Source organism: Delphinus delphis, chromosome 11 (assembly GCF_949987515.2).
Source record: "Delphinus delphis chromosome 11, mDelDel1.2, whole genome shotgun sequence".
Lineage (NCBI taxonomy): Eukaryota > Metazoa > Chordata > Mammalia > Artiodactyla > Delphinidae > Delphinus > Delphinus delphis.
Genome location: NC_082693.1, coordinates 28424062 through 28438740, shown reverse-complemented (window position 1 = coordinate 28438740; position 14679 = coordinate 28424062). Strand labels below are relative to the sequence as shown.

The 14679-nt window shown below is 34.0% G+C and overlaps 1 protein-coding gene across 1 annotated transcript in view; it reads left to right on the top strand.

Annotated features, from left to right (window-relative positions):
• LOC132434263 (copine-8) overlaps nt 1-14679 on the top strand; it is a 189127-nt gene that overhangs the window by 30739 nt on the left and 143709 nt on the right. The window contains exon 2 of the mRNA XM_060025952.2: nt 9786-9849. The gene's annotated coding sequence lies outside the window, so the exon portion shown is untranslated. The remainder of the gene's footprint in view (nt 1-9785; nt 9850-14679) is intronic.

Here is a 14679-nt window from a genome sequence, read left to right as displayed (position 1 = left end):
TCCTGGCATTCCAGGAATAAATCGCACTTGGTCATGGTGTATAATCCTATTGATGTGCTGCTGAATTCAGTTTGCTTGTGTTTTGCTTAGGATTTTTGCATTAATATTCATCAGGGATAGTGGTCTGTAGTTTTCTTGTGTTGTCTTTGTCTGATTTTGGTATCAGGATAATGCTGGCTTTATAGAATGAACTTGGAAATGCCCCCCCCCCAAAACCCTTTTCAATTTATTGGAAGAGTTTTAGGAAAATTAATGTTAATTCATCTTTAAATGTTTGAGAGAATTCTTCAGTGAAGCCATTTGATCCTAGGCCTTTTTTTGCTGACAGGTGTTTGGTTACTGATTTAGTCTCCTTACTAGTTATTGGTCTGTTCAGATTTTGCATTTCTTCATGATTCAGTCTTGGCAAATCATGTGTTTCTAGGAATTTATACATTTATTCTGGGCTATCCAGTTTGTTGGCCTAAAATTATTCATAGTATTCTCTTAAAATCTTTTTTTATATCTGTGGCATTTGTTGTAATGGCCCTTCTTTTGTTTCTGATTTTATTTATTTGAGTTTTCTCTTTTTTTCTTAGTTTCATGAAGGGCTTTTCAATTTTGTTGATCTCTTTAAAAAGTCAACTCTTTTATTGAATTTTTGGTATTTTTATATTCTCTGTTTCCTTTATTTCTGCTCCAATCTTTATTATTTATTTCCTTCTGCTAGCTTTGAGTTTACTTTTTTCTTGTGCTTTTTTGGGTTTTTTGTTTTTGTTTTTTTAGTTCTTTGAGGTATAAAGTTAGGTTGTTGATTTATAGTCTTTTTTTACTTTTTTTTATACATGCATTTTCAACTGTAAACTTCCCTCTTGGCACTGCTTTCACTGCATCCCATATGTTTTGGTATGTTGTGTTTTCATTTTCATTTGTTTCAAGGTATTTTCTAATTTCTCTTGTGACTTTTTCTTTGACCCATTGGTTGTTTAAGAGTGTGCTGTTTAATTTCTACATAATTTGTGTATTTGCTAATTTTCCTTCCACTAGTTATTTCTAAGTTTTTTCCAGTGTTATTGGAAAATATACTTTATAGAATTTCAAGCTTCTTAAATTTGTTAAGATTTGTTTTGTGGTTTAACATGTGGCCTCTCCTGGAGAATGTTCTGTGTACACTTGAGAAGAATGTGTGTTCTGTGGTTGTTGGGTGGACTGTGCTGTAAATGTCTGTTAGGTGCAGTTGGTCTGTAGTATTGTTCAGGTCCTCTATTTCTTTATTGATCTTCTGTTCAGTTCTATATTGTGAAAGTAGAGTATTGACGTTTCCTACTATTATTGTATTGATATATTATCTTTTTTATTACGCTGCTGGATTTTTGTTTAATACCATTTTGTTCATATATTTGCATACAAAATACTAAACTAATACCATCTGATTAGTAAAGGTGTTATCTTTATTATTGTGCAATTCTAAATATCCTATTATTTCTTTTTTTTTGATAATTGAGGTTTCAGAAATGTTGTAAAAATTGCCTTTTGTCATTAATCTCAGACTCAAATATTTTTGTTGATAAATGTGATGTATTTTACTAAATGTTCTATGACATAGTATGTGGTCAATCTTAGTAAATGTTCCATAAGTTAAAACAAATTTTGAGGGAATTCCATGGCAGTCTAGTGGTTAGGACTATGCTCTTTCACTGCTGAGGGTGTGGGTTTAATCCGTGGTGAGGGAAGTAAGATCCCAGAAGCCATGTGGCACTCCCTCCCCTGCAAAAAAAAAAAAGTAGAAATCACTGAGACGAAAGATGGTCCTTGACTTGTTGGTAGAGTGAGTTTTACAGGTGAAGTCAGAGTGAAATAAAACATCTGTTATGATTTCAGGATCTAAAAGGGTGGCCCTATTGATAAGTGGCAAAAAAGATGAAATAAGAGACTGAACAGTGGCTGCTTTTATGATGATTATTGTGTTGTAATTAATGTTTGAAATTATTGTAGGACCTATATAGAGCCACTAGAAAATGGAAGGCTTCATGATTGGAATTCATAATCAGATCAATTTCTATTAATGGAGTGCATAAATTAAGGGCATAGCAGCCTGAGATCAGTTAGGAATAAGAAAACTGCAGTAAGCCGAGCAACAGTGTAAAAATATGAAGTTACTAAAGGCAGTGGAGAAGTGGTAATTGAGAAGTAGTAAGAGATATGTAAAAATATTACAGTTAGGAAAAAACTCAACTGTAACAATCAACAAAAGGCAAAACAAACCAAATCAAACCAAAACAAACCACCCAGTCTCTCAGAGGCCATTTTTTCTTCATGTGCTCAGTTCTGGAAAGGATTACTCATTTCTAATAATACTCGAATAATATCTTTGTTTGGGGGATGGGTTCTATTATTCTTTCTCTGTGCCACAAAAATAGGAGAATACAATTATAGGAAACTTTTCAAAATTGGTTTGAGGGGTAAATTTCTATTTTGATATAATTTCAATTGTACAGAATATTTACTAGATTATTACCAGAAACTCTTTTATGCCATTTACCCAGAATGTTTACTTTCAACAGATGTTAACTTTGTCATATTGCTTTATCATTTTTTTTCCCACTTCCCTCCCTCTCATCCACCACTCTCATATTCCAGTTTTATATTTTTTTCAGAACCATCTGAGAGTAATTTGGAAACATTGTCAGAGACATTGTGCCCCCTTTCCTCTACATACTTGAGTGTGTATTTCTTTTTTTAACATTAATTTTTATTGGAGTATAGTTGATTTACAACATTGTGTTAGTTTCTGCTGTACAGCAAAGTGAATCAGTTAAATATATATATATATATATATATATATATATATATATATATATATATCTCCACTCTTTTTTAGATTCTTTTCCCATATACATTTCTATTACAGAGTATTGAGTAGAGTTCCCTGTGCTATACAGCAGGTTCTTAATAGTTGTGTTATATATACAGTAATGTGCATATGTCAATCCCAATCTACCAATTTATCCCTCCCCCCTTTTCCCCCTTCGTAACCATATGCTTTTTTCTACATATTTGACTCTATTTCTGTTTTATAAATAAGTCCATTTGTACCATTTTTTATATTCCACATATAGGTGATATTATGATATTTGTCTTTGTCTGACCTACTTCACTCAGTATGACAACCTGTAGGTCCATCCATGGTGCTACAAATGGCATTATTTCATTCTTTTTTATGGCTAATATTCCACTGTATATATGTACCACACCTTCTTTATCCAGTCATCCATTGATGGACATTTAGGTTGCTTCCATGTCTTGGCTATTGTAAATAGTCCTGCAATGAACATTGGGGTGCATGTATCTTTTCAAATTATGGTCTTCTCCAGATATATGCCCAAGGACTGGGATTGTTGGATCATATGGTAGCTCTATTTTTACTTTTTTAAGGACCCTCCATACTGTTCTCCATAGTGACTCTACCAATTTGCATTCCTACCAACAGTGTAAGAGGGTTTCCTTTTCTCCACACCCTCTCTAGCATTTATTGTTTATAGATTTTTTGGTGGTGGCCATTCTAACTGGTGTGAGGTGATACCTAACTGTAATTTTGATTTGCATTTCTCTAATAATTAGTGATGTAGAGTATCTTTTCATGTGCTTTTTGGCCATCTGTATGTCTTCTTTGCAGAAATGTGTAGATCTTCCACCCAATTTTTTTTTTTTTTTTTTTCTGTATGCGAGCCTCTCACTGTTGTGGCCTCTCCCGTTGTGGAGCACAGGCTCCGGACGCGCAGACTCAGTGGCCATGGCTCACAGGCCTAGCTGCTCCGAGGCATGTGGGATCTTCCCGGACCAGGGCACGAACCCGTGTCCCCTGCATCAGCAGGCGGACTCTCAACCACTGCGCCACCAGGGAAGCCCCTCCACCCAATTTTGATTGGGCTGTTTGTTTATTTGATATTGAGCTGCATGAGCTGTTTGTATATTTGGAGATTAATCTCTTGTCAGTCACTTCGTTTTCTTTCTTTGATACACCTCTTAGAGCAGCCATCCCCAACCTTTTTGGCACCAGTTGCCGGTTTCCTGGAAGACAGTTTTTCCATGGACAGTGGGGGTGATGGTTCAGGCTCTAATGCAAGCAATGGGGAGTGATGGGTAGGGCAGATGAAGCTTCAGTCTCTCACCCACTACTCTCCCCTTGCTGTGGGGCCTGGTTCCTAACAGGCCACGGGCCAGTACCAGCCCACAGCCTGGGGGTCGGAGACCCCTGTCCTAGAGTAATGAAAATAAAAGTAAACAAATGGGACCTAATTAAACTTTAAAGCTTTTGAACAGCAAAGGAAACCATAAACAAAGTGAATGTGTATTTCTTAATAAGGGTGTTCTCTTACAGAATCACAATATGATAATCAAAATTAGGAAACTTTACAATGAAGTTATCTAATCCACACTCCATATTCAAATTTCAAAAGTTGTCCCAATTTTTATAGCTCTATATCCCCAGTCTAAAACTTAATCAAAAATTTTACATTGAATTTAGTTGTCCTAATTTTTAGTCTCTTTTAACCTAGAATAGTTACTCAGCTTGTCTTTGTCTTTTTATGCCTTGCCTTGTTTTTAATAAGAACTTTAGATTTACAGAAAAATTGTGAAAATCCTACAGAGAATTTTGTATATCCCTCACCCAGTTTCCTCTAACATTAATATCTTAGGTTAACATGGTATATTTGAAAAAACTAGGATAACAATGTTGATACAACTACTAAACTACAGACTTTACTTGAATTTCACTTGTTTTTCCACTACTGTCATTTTTCTATATCAGAATTCACTTCAGGATACCTCTTTGCATTTAGTCATCCTATCTTCTAGTATCCTCTGTTATGTGACAATTTTTAAGTCCTTCCATGATTTGGATGACTTTGGCCGTTTTGAGAAGTACTAGTCAGATATTTTGTAGAACGTTCTTCAAATTGGGGTTGTTTGATATTTTTCTCATGCTTAGATTGGTGTTACAGGTTTGGAGGGGAAGACTACAGTGGTGAAATGCCCTTCTTATTACATCATATCAGTGGTACATGATATCAGTGTGACTTATCACTGGTGATTGTTAACATTGATCACTGACCAATGTGGTACTTACCAGGTTAAAATTGCTCAACATAATGATGTATCTGTCCTTTTGTTGTATGGTTTAGTTCTTTATATATTTTGGAACTACAATGTTAGATGCATATAGTATTGAGATTATTGTATCTTCCTAATTAATTGAACCTTTTATTATTACACAGTAATGATTTCTGGCAGTCTTTTTTAAATTTAAAATTTACATGTTTGCTATTAATGTAGGTACACTGGTTTTCATTAGGGTTAGTTTTTTTTTTTTTTCCTTTAGCGTATCTTTCCATTCTTTTCTTTTGAATATTCTAAATTCTTAAATTCTAATGTCTGTTGTAAATAGCTATGTATGAATTTTATTTTTTATACAGAATGACAGTCTTTGTTTCTAATCTGTAGCGTTTAGTTCATTAACATGTACTTTTGTAACTGTTGCTCTGGATTAATTTTGATCACTTATTTAGTGCTTCTCATGTGCTTCACACTTTTTTTTCTTTAGTTTCTTTTGAATTGGTTATATTTTTAAAACACCATTTCACAATCTTTCTTTTCTAACCTTTAGATTACAAAGTCCTTAAAAATTGTAGTTTCCTAGGAATTTCTAAATTTACCTAATTTATCAAATTCTATTTAAAGACTCTTTTACTTCCTTCCTTAAAATCTTTAAGATTTTAACTTAAATTCTCACCCTCCTGATCAATGCTATCATTATTATTTGTATTTTTTATTTTAGTTTATAACATTACTATTATTGATTTTCTTATCAATAATATTCATTAAGATTTTAAGTCAATATTTATTAAGGTTTTTCATATTTACCACTTCCCTTATTGTTTCTTCATTCATCTCATGTTTGATCATTCTTTGTAAGTTTGAAGTCCATCCTTTAGAAATTCCTCAAGAAAATGTGCTTGGCTGTAAATTCACTCAATTCTATTTTGTTTAAAAATACCTGTAGTTCATACTTGTTCTTAAAAGAGATATACTATATAAAATCCTAGAGTGATAGTTATTTTCTTTCAAAATCATTCAAGATATTTTTTCAATTGTCTTATAGCTTCCAATGTTCCTTCTGAGTAGTCAGCTCTTAATTTAACATTCTTATCTTTGTAGGTCATCTGTCTTTTCTCTCTGGCTGCTTTGAAAATATGCCATTTTAGCTCTGGTGTTTTGACATGTCCTTAATATGTGTGTAGGTATAAATGTACTTTTATTTATGCTGCTTGAAATTCATTGGACTTTTTGAATCTGGAAATTGATGTTTCTCAACAGTTCTAGCAGTTTCCTGGCCATTCTCTCTTCAAATATTGCATCTCCTCTATTCATTTTTTCTTCTCCTTCTGGACCTCTGCTTAGATGTACATTAAAACTTTTACCTTTTCCCTCCATGTCACTAAACCTCTTTGCAATTTTTCCCATATCAGCCTCTCCATGCTGCATTAGTGATAAATTCTTTATATCCATCTTTCAGTTCACTAATTCTTCTGCTGTGTATAATCTACTGTTAAATCCATCTACAGTCTCTACATTATTTCTAGAAGTCCTATTTTTTTCTCCATATATTCTTGATTATTTTATAGTTCTTTGCTAGTTCCTCATATTTCCACTCTTCTCTATATATTATGTATATTATGCATACTTACATTGTGTATATTATGCATAATATTTTTAGGGTTCTACGTCTGTGTTAGATTCTGCAGCCTGCTTTTTCTGGAGACTTTAAAACATGGTACATTTTTTCTTTAGGGTTTTGAGATATTTTAGAATAAGCTCATACATATTTTTAAACTTTTAATGTGATAGTATTTTGAGATTTAGTTTGAAGGCAAATTCTTCCAGAGAGATTTTGTACTTACCAACTAACTGTGATCACTTGAATTAAGCTGAATTCTTGGTTTGAAGTTTGTAATTGCCTAGGTAGTTAAAATTAAGGCAGCAAACCTGGTTAAGGTTCTCTATTATTAGGATACATTTTTTTCTCTTTCATTAATCACCACATTTTAAGGCATGGATTTATTTTGTGGGTCCCTCCAAAGTAAATGTTTATATCTAATTTATGCTACATTCAGGCAATATAGTCATTGTGATCTAAGCTTTATGCTATTAGTTGTTTATTTATTGAATTCTCCACCTTGTGAGTACTCCCTCACATTTTTTTTTTTTTTGGTCTCTCATCTTTATGCTCTAAGGAGCCATAAATTAATACAACCATTATGGAGAACAGTATGGAAGTTCCTTAAAAAGCTAAAAATAGAACTACCATATGATCCAGCAATCCCACTACTGGGCAAATACCATGAGAAAACCATAATTCAAAGAGGGACATGTACCACAATGTTCACTGCAGCTCTATTTACAATAGCCAGGACATGGAACCAACCTAAATGTCCATTGACAGACAGATGAATGGATAATGAAGATGTGGCACATATATGCAATGGAATATTACTCAGCCATAAAAAGAAACAAAACTGAGTTGTTTGTAGTGAGGTGGATGGACCTGGAGTCTGTCATACAGAGTGAAGTCAGAAAGAGAAAAACAAGTACCGTATGCTAACACATATATATATATAGAATCTAAAAAACAAACCAAAAAAATGGTACTGATGAACCTAGTGGCAGGGCAGGAATAAAGATGTAGACATAGAGAAAGAACTTGGGAACACAGTAGGTGGAGGGGGAAGCTGCAGTGAAGTGAGAGTAGCATTGACATATATACACTACTGAAGGTAGAATGGTTAGCTAGTGGGAAGCAGCAGCATAGCACAGGGAGATCAGCTTGGTGCTTTGCAATGACCTAGAGATGTGGGATAGGGATGGTGGGAGGGAGGCTCAAGTGGGAGGGGTTATGAGGATATATGTATCCATATGGCTGATTCACTTTGTTGTACAACAGAAACTAATGCAGTATTGTGAAGCAATTATACTCCAATAAAAACCTATTAAAAAAAAAGCCCAAGATTAAACTCTCCAGGGTTTACCTCTGTTTGTCTTTCTGGCTTTCCATCTTCAGTTTCTAATTGGTTCTTACTTTTCTTGCCAGGTTATCGGAGCATTTATAAATACTTTTTGCAAATTTTATTCAGTATTTTAAACTATTTTCAGGTAGATGCTCAGTCAGGGTGTTTTAGCTTGCTGTAATGCTGAGAGTGTAAATCTTGTGATTCACAAATAGAAAAAAAGAAGGAAAAAGTACAGCTGGATTAGAAAAATTAACTGATTACTGACAATGGAGAGATGCTAAAAATTATGTATGTATTTTCTTCAAATGACAGTTATTATCTGCATTGCCACCTGCAGTTGGTGCATATGCAAGTTCTCCCAACACAACCGGTACTGGAGAGCGTCATCTCTTTCAATGACTGATAACTTAAGACATGTAAAATTGCACCCCATTTTTATTTCAGTAAGAATCTTCTTTTTTATTGTGACCAGTCTACTAAATGCTTATCCACTTATTAAATTTTGTCTTGCATTAAAAAAAGATGTGTTTAATATTCTATGAAAAAAACATGCAAAGATAAATTAATTGATCTCTTAGTCATAAAGACCTGGAGAAAATGTCACATACAAACTGGCATAGATTATTGGAGTTGAATCATATTCTTGAGGACAAAAACACTTGTTTGGCTCTAATTCCACAATTTGTAGTTCCTAGGAAAAACAGAAGAGTCTGAGCTATGATTAGTGATAGGACAAAAGAAGCATGAAGTATACCTTTAGAGCATTAGGATTACTCTTTGGAAGCTTCTCTTGGACTTGTCTCTGTATTCCCTCAGGTAAAGCAGGAAACCATGCACATACCTTGCATTATCCTAGTGCACTTTGCTCTTGGTGTCAGCTGGAAGCTATATGAGCATAAATATTGCATAGACGTTTAGAAAGAAAATTGGGTGGAAGTTTTGCTTTGCTTAATTTTGCTTACGTATTATATGTTTTCCTAATATATTGAGTGCCTGTTATGTATAGATATTTAAATCTGTCGGTTTACAAGAGGTTTATAACATGAATTTTGCTCTTATAGAGCTTATAATCAACTTGGGGAAAGAAGGGTAAAAAATATGTGCTTGTAACAATTTAGTAATAATTAAATGCTAAACCTGTGGTACTGACTTTAATGTCAATAGGAGCACAGAAAAGGCCAAGTTTTGTGTAAGGTTGACTGGGATAAGAGTTCCTGGAACAAGTAAAACTTCCTCTGGGGATGTAGAAAGTTTGGGGCAGAATAGGGAAGAGTTTAACACACTATGGTATGCCAAGGTGTGGGAATTGGCACAGAGCAAAAATAAGCCCAAATAAATAACCATGTTGATGAAAGAAGAAAGAAATATTGAAAACCAAGATTAGGAATACGTTTTAATCACATAATAGAAATCTTAGAAGTCATGGGAGAATATTTTATATTATAGATACTACATTATATTATATTAATTATATATGATAGACAGTGTGAAGCTATTGAAGATTCTTGGGCAAAGGACTGACATGTTGAAAGTGCTCAAAGTTTAGCTTTATCAATAAATGTGGATCTATAGGATAAACTCAAATTTGAAACTAGGAATATATTTTGTTAGAGCCCACCTATTAGTATGCTTTTTGTTTGGTTATATAAAAATAAAATATATATTTAATATTCATTTATATTATATATTATTAATATAAAATATCATTGTATTTAAGTATGCTTTTTGTTGTTTTAGAGGAATTCCAGGGAAGAAATGTGGTACAATCATCCTCACAGCAGAGGAATTAAACTGTTGCAGAGTAAGTAAATATTTCTTTGAATGAAAAAGTATTTCCAATACTTCTTTGAAATGATAATTCTCAAACTATACTTAAATGATATTTCTTGAGTAGTTTTAGCAAAAGATAATTAAAACTACATTATATAATTCTAAATTCGTAAAATATCATTTTAGATACTTAGTACTTTAACCAGAGAGACTACATTCTATAGTCCAAATAGGATAATCATTTATTTTAACAGTCTTTTTAATGAATAGAAATTATTAAAATAAAACCTAATGGTAATATCATTTGGGGGGGCATTAATATAAGGAATTGTCAATTGTATCAACCAATTCAGTTCTTGCAAAAATTTGAAGATTTTATGTGTGATCCTGAAGGAATATTTCTAGTCACTTGACTGTAACCATTTTGTGTAACATACTTGTTTTTCTGTATTTCTAATTGAATAAATTCAATATTCATATATGGTCTCATGTTTTCTTAGCTTGGGAAGCTCACATTTGTAGAAATAACCAGCTACCACTCCAGCTAAAAGTATAGTGACATAGAGTGCATATTCATTAATCTTAGAAAACTGCTATTTTTAGTTGTGACTTGGTGATCTAATCATCTTTCATACTTCTCACCTCTGAATTTGTATATGTATATGGTAATCTGTGTTGTATAATGAGGAAGGAAAGAGAAAAAGAAGTTCAGGGTCAGTAAGATGCATGTTCTTTATTGTGACATTAACATGCTATTTTGTCAAAATCTTGATATTAAGATTATTTTGTATACATATGCTAATGAAGAAATTATTATGAGTTCTAATTCCAAATAGAACCAAGATATCAAGGTCATAGATTGAGTATTGCCAGGCTGCATCTTAAACATCTTCTGCTTTCATTCTGTTGTTTTGCCTGGAGGAACAAGAAAATTATAAAACTTCCATGCAAATGAAGTAGAATATGTTACTTAGTGATCCAGAGGCATTTTCACTGTTCTTTATAATAATGAAGTTTTAAAAACATCTGGAATTATCTTTTAATATTACTTATTAATCATATTAATATTATTTACATATTTCTCACACTTAGAAATTATATATCTAATATTTTTAAATTGTTTAGAATCTTGATCTAACTTCACTTATGTATGCTACGTTCTGATTCTTAGCTACAGACACTGATAATCAACATAATTAAAATAATCATTAAAATAATATTATTATGCTAGTATCGTAGAAGAGACAAGTGTGTTCAAAGCAATGATCATAGTTAACTTCAGACAATGCCTTTTAAATGTGCATTTTATGGTACTTTAAAAATATCATCCATTATAACTTAGATTTTGGAATGAAGTAATTTTATTTCAATTTGACATTATACAAATTGACACTTATTTTCTTGAAAACACATTACCATTTGTTAGCTTGAGCATAAACTTTGGAATCAGGACACCTAAATTTCAGTATTATCTTTTTCACTATTCAGCTGAGTGAAATTTTTTGGAGCTTTAATTTCTGCATTTGTCAACAGCTAAAAGTCTTTATACAGGCATACCTCATTTTATTGTGCTTCACATATATTGCATGTTTTACAAATTGAAGGCCTGTGGCAGCCCTCTGGTGAAGAAGCCTATCAGCACCATTTTTCCAACAGCATTGCTCACTTCTAGTCTTTGTGTCACATTTTGCTAATTTTTGTACACTATCAAATTTTTTCATTATTATTACATTTGTTATGGTGATCTGTGATCAGTGATCTTTCATGTTACTATTGCAATTGTGTTTGGGCACCACAAAATTAATAAATGTGTGTGTGCTGACTGTTCCACCAACTGGCCATTCCCCTGTCTCTTTCCCTCTGCTCAGACATCCTTATCCTCTGAAATGCAGCAATATAGAAATTAGGCCAATTAATATCTCTACAATGGCCTCTAAGCATTTAAGTGAAAGGAATATTCACACATCTCTCACTTTAAATCAAAAGCTAGAAACGATTAAGCTTACTGAGAAAGGCATGTCAAAAGCCAAGCTGAGATAGGCTGAAAGCTAGGCCTCTTGGGCCAAACAGTTAGTCAAGGTTGTGAAGGCAAAGGAAAAGTTCTTGAAGAAAATTTCACATTCTACTCCAGTGGACACACATATGATAAGAAAGCAAAACATCCTTATTGCTGATATGGAGAAAGTTGTAATGGTCTGGATAGAAGATCAAACCAGCCACAACATTCCCTTAAGCCAAAGCCTAATCCAGAGGAGGGCCCTAGCTCTCCTAAATCCTATGAAGGCTAAGAGAGGTGAGGAAGCTGCAGAAGAAAAGTTCAAAGCTAGCAGAAGTTGGTTCATGAGGTTTAAGGAAAGAAACTCTGTCCATAACATAAAAGTAGTACAGGTGAATCAGCAGGTGCTTATATATAGAGAAGTTGCAGCAAGTTATCCAGATGTGCCAACTAAGATAATTAGTGAAGATCACTGCACTAGATAACAGGTTTTAAATGTACATGAAATAGCCTTATATTGGAAGGAGACACAATCTAGGACTTTCATGGCTAGAGAGGAGAAATCAGAGCCAATGTTTATTTACCATTTAGAAAATCCTTGGGCTGCTGAGAATTATGTTAAATTTGCTCTGCCTGTGCTGTATAAATGGAACAACAAAGCCTGGATTATATCACATGTTTACAGCATGGTTTACTGAATATTTTAAGCCCACTGGTGAGACCTACTGCTCAGAGAAAAATGATTCCTTTCAAAATATTACTACAAAGCTACAGTAAACAAGACTGTATGGTACTGGCACAGTAACAGAAATATAGATCAATGGTACAGGATAGAAAGTCCAGAGATAAGCCCACGCACATATGGTCACCTAATTTATGACAAAGGAGGCAAGAACATACAATGGAGAAAAGACAGCCTCTTTAATAAGCAGTGCTGAGAAAAGTGGACAGTTACATGTAAAAGAAAGAAATTAGAACACTGCCTAACAGCATACACAAAAATAAACTCAAAATGGATTAAAGACCTAAATGTAAGACCGGACACTATAAAACACTTAGAGGAAAATCACTCTTTGACATAAACCACAGCGAGATCTTTTTTGACCCACCTCCTAGAGTAATGAAAATAAAAACAAAAACAAAAGGGACCTAATTAAACTTAAAAGCTTTTGCACAGAAAAGGAAACCATAAACAAGACGAAAAGGCAACCCTCAGAGTGGGAGAAAATATTTACAAACAAAGCAACAGACAAAGGATTAATCTCCAAAATATACAAACAGCTCGTGGAGCTCAATATCAAAAAAACAAACAACCCAATTAAAAATTAGGTGGAAGACCTAAATAGACATTTCACCAAAGAAGACATACAGATGGCCAAGAGGAACATGAAAAGATGCTCATCACTGATTATTATTAGAGAAATGCAAATCAAAACTACAATGAGGTATTACACTGGTCAGATGGTCATCATCAAAAAATCTAGAAGTAATAAATGCTGGAGAGGGTGTGGAGAAAAGGGAACCCTCCTGCACTGTTGGTGAGAATGTAAATTGATACAGCCACTATGAAGAACAGTATGGAGATTCCTTAGAAAACTAAAAATAGAACTACCATATGACCCAGCAATCCCACTACTGGGCATATACTCTGAGAAAACCATAATTCAAATAGAGACATCTACCCCAGTGTTCACTGCAGCACTATTTACAATAGCCAGGACATGGAAAAAACCTAAATGTCCAACAACAGATGAATGGGTAAAGAAGATGCAGCACATATATACAATGGAATATTACTCAGCCATAAAAAGGAATTAAATCAGGTCATTTGTAGAGACATAGATGGACCTAGAGTCTGTCATACAGAGTGAAGTAAGCCAGAAAAAAACCCCAAATATCGTATATTAACACATATATGTGGAATCTAGAAAAATGGTACAGCTGAACCTATTTGCAGGGCAGGAACAGAGACATAGACGTAGAGAACAGACATGTGGACATGGGGGGAAGGGGAGGATGGGACCAATTGGGAGACTAGGATTGACATATATGCACTACCATGTTTAAAATAGATAGCTAGAGAGAACATGCTGTAAAGCACAGGAAGCTCAGCTCAGTGCTCTGTGACGACCTAGATGGGTGGGATGGGGGTGGGGGGTGGGAGGGAGGTCCAAGAATGACAGGATATAGGTATACATATAGTTGATTCACTTTATTGTACAGCAGAAACTAACACAACATTGCAAAGCAATTATACTCCAATACAAAAATAAGTTAAAAACACAAAACAAAACAAAAACAAAAATATTATTGCTCATTGACAATGCACCTGGTCACACAAGAGCTCTGATGGAGATGTACAAGATTGATGTTGCTTTCATGCTTGCTAACACAACACTCATTCTTCAACCTGAGGCTCAGGGAGTAAATTCGACTTTCAAGTCTTGTTATTTAAGAAATAATACATTTCCTAAAGCCACAGCTGCCACAGATAGTGTTTCCTCTGATGGATCTGGGCAACATCAATTGAAAACCTTCTGGAAAGGATTCACCATTCTAGATGACGTTAAGAACATTCGTGGGGAGAAGCCCAAATATCGACATTAACAGGAGTTTGGAAGAAGTTGATTCCAACACTCACAGATGGATGACTTTGAGGGGTTTAAGACTCCAGTGGAGGAAGTAGCTGCTGATGTTGTGGAAATGGCAATAGAATTAGAAGAGTAAGTGGAGCCTGAAGATGTGACTGAATTGCTGCAATCTCATGATAAGACTTAAACGGATGACAGGTTGCATCTTATGGATGAGTAATGAAAGTGGTTTCTTGAGATGGAATCTACTGGTGAAGATGTTGTGAAGATTGTT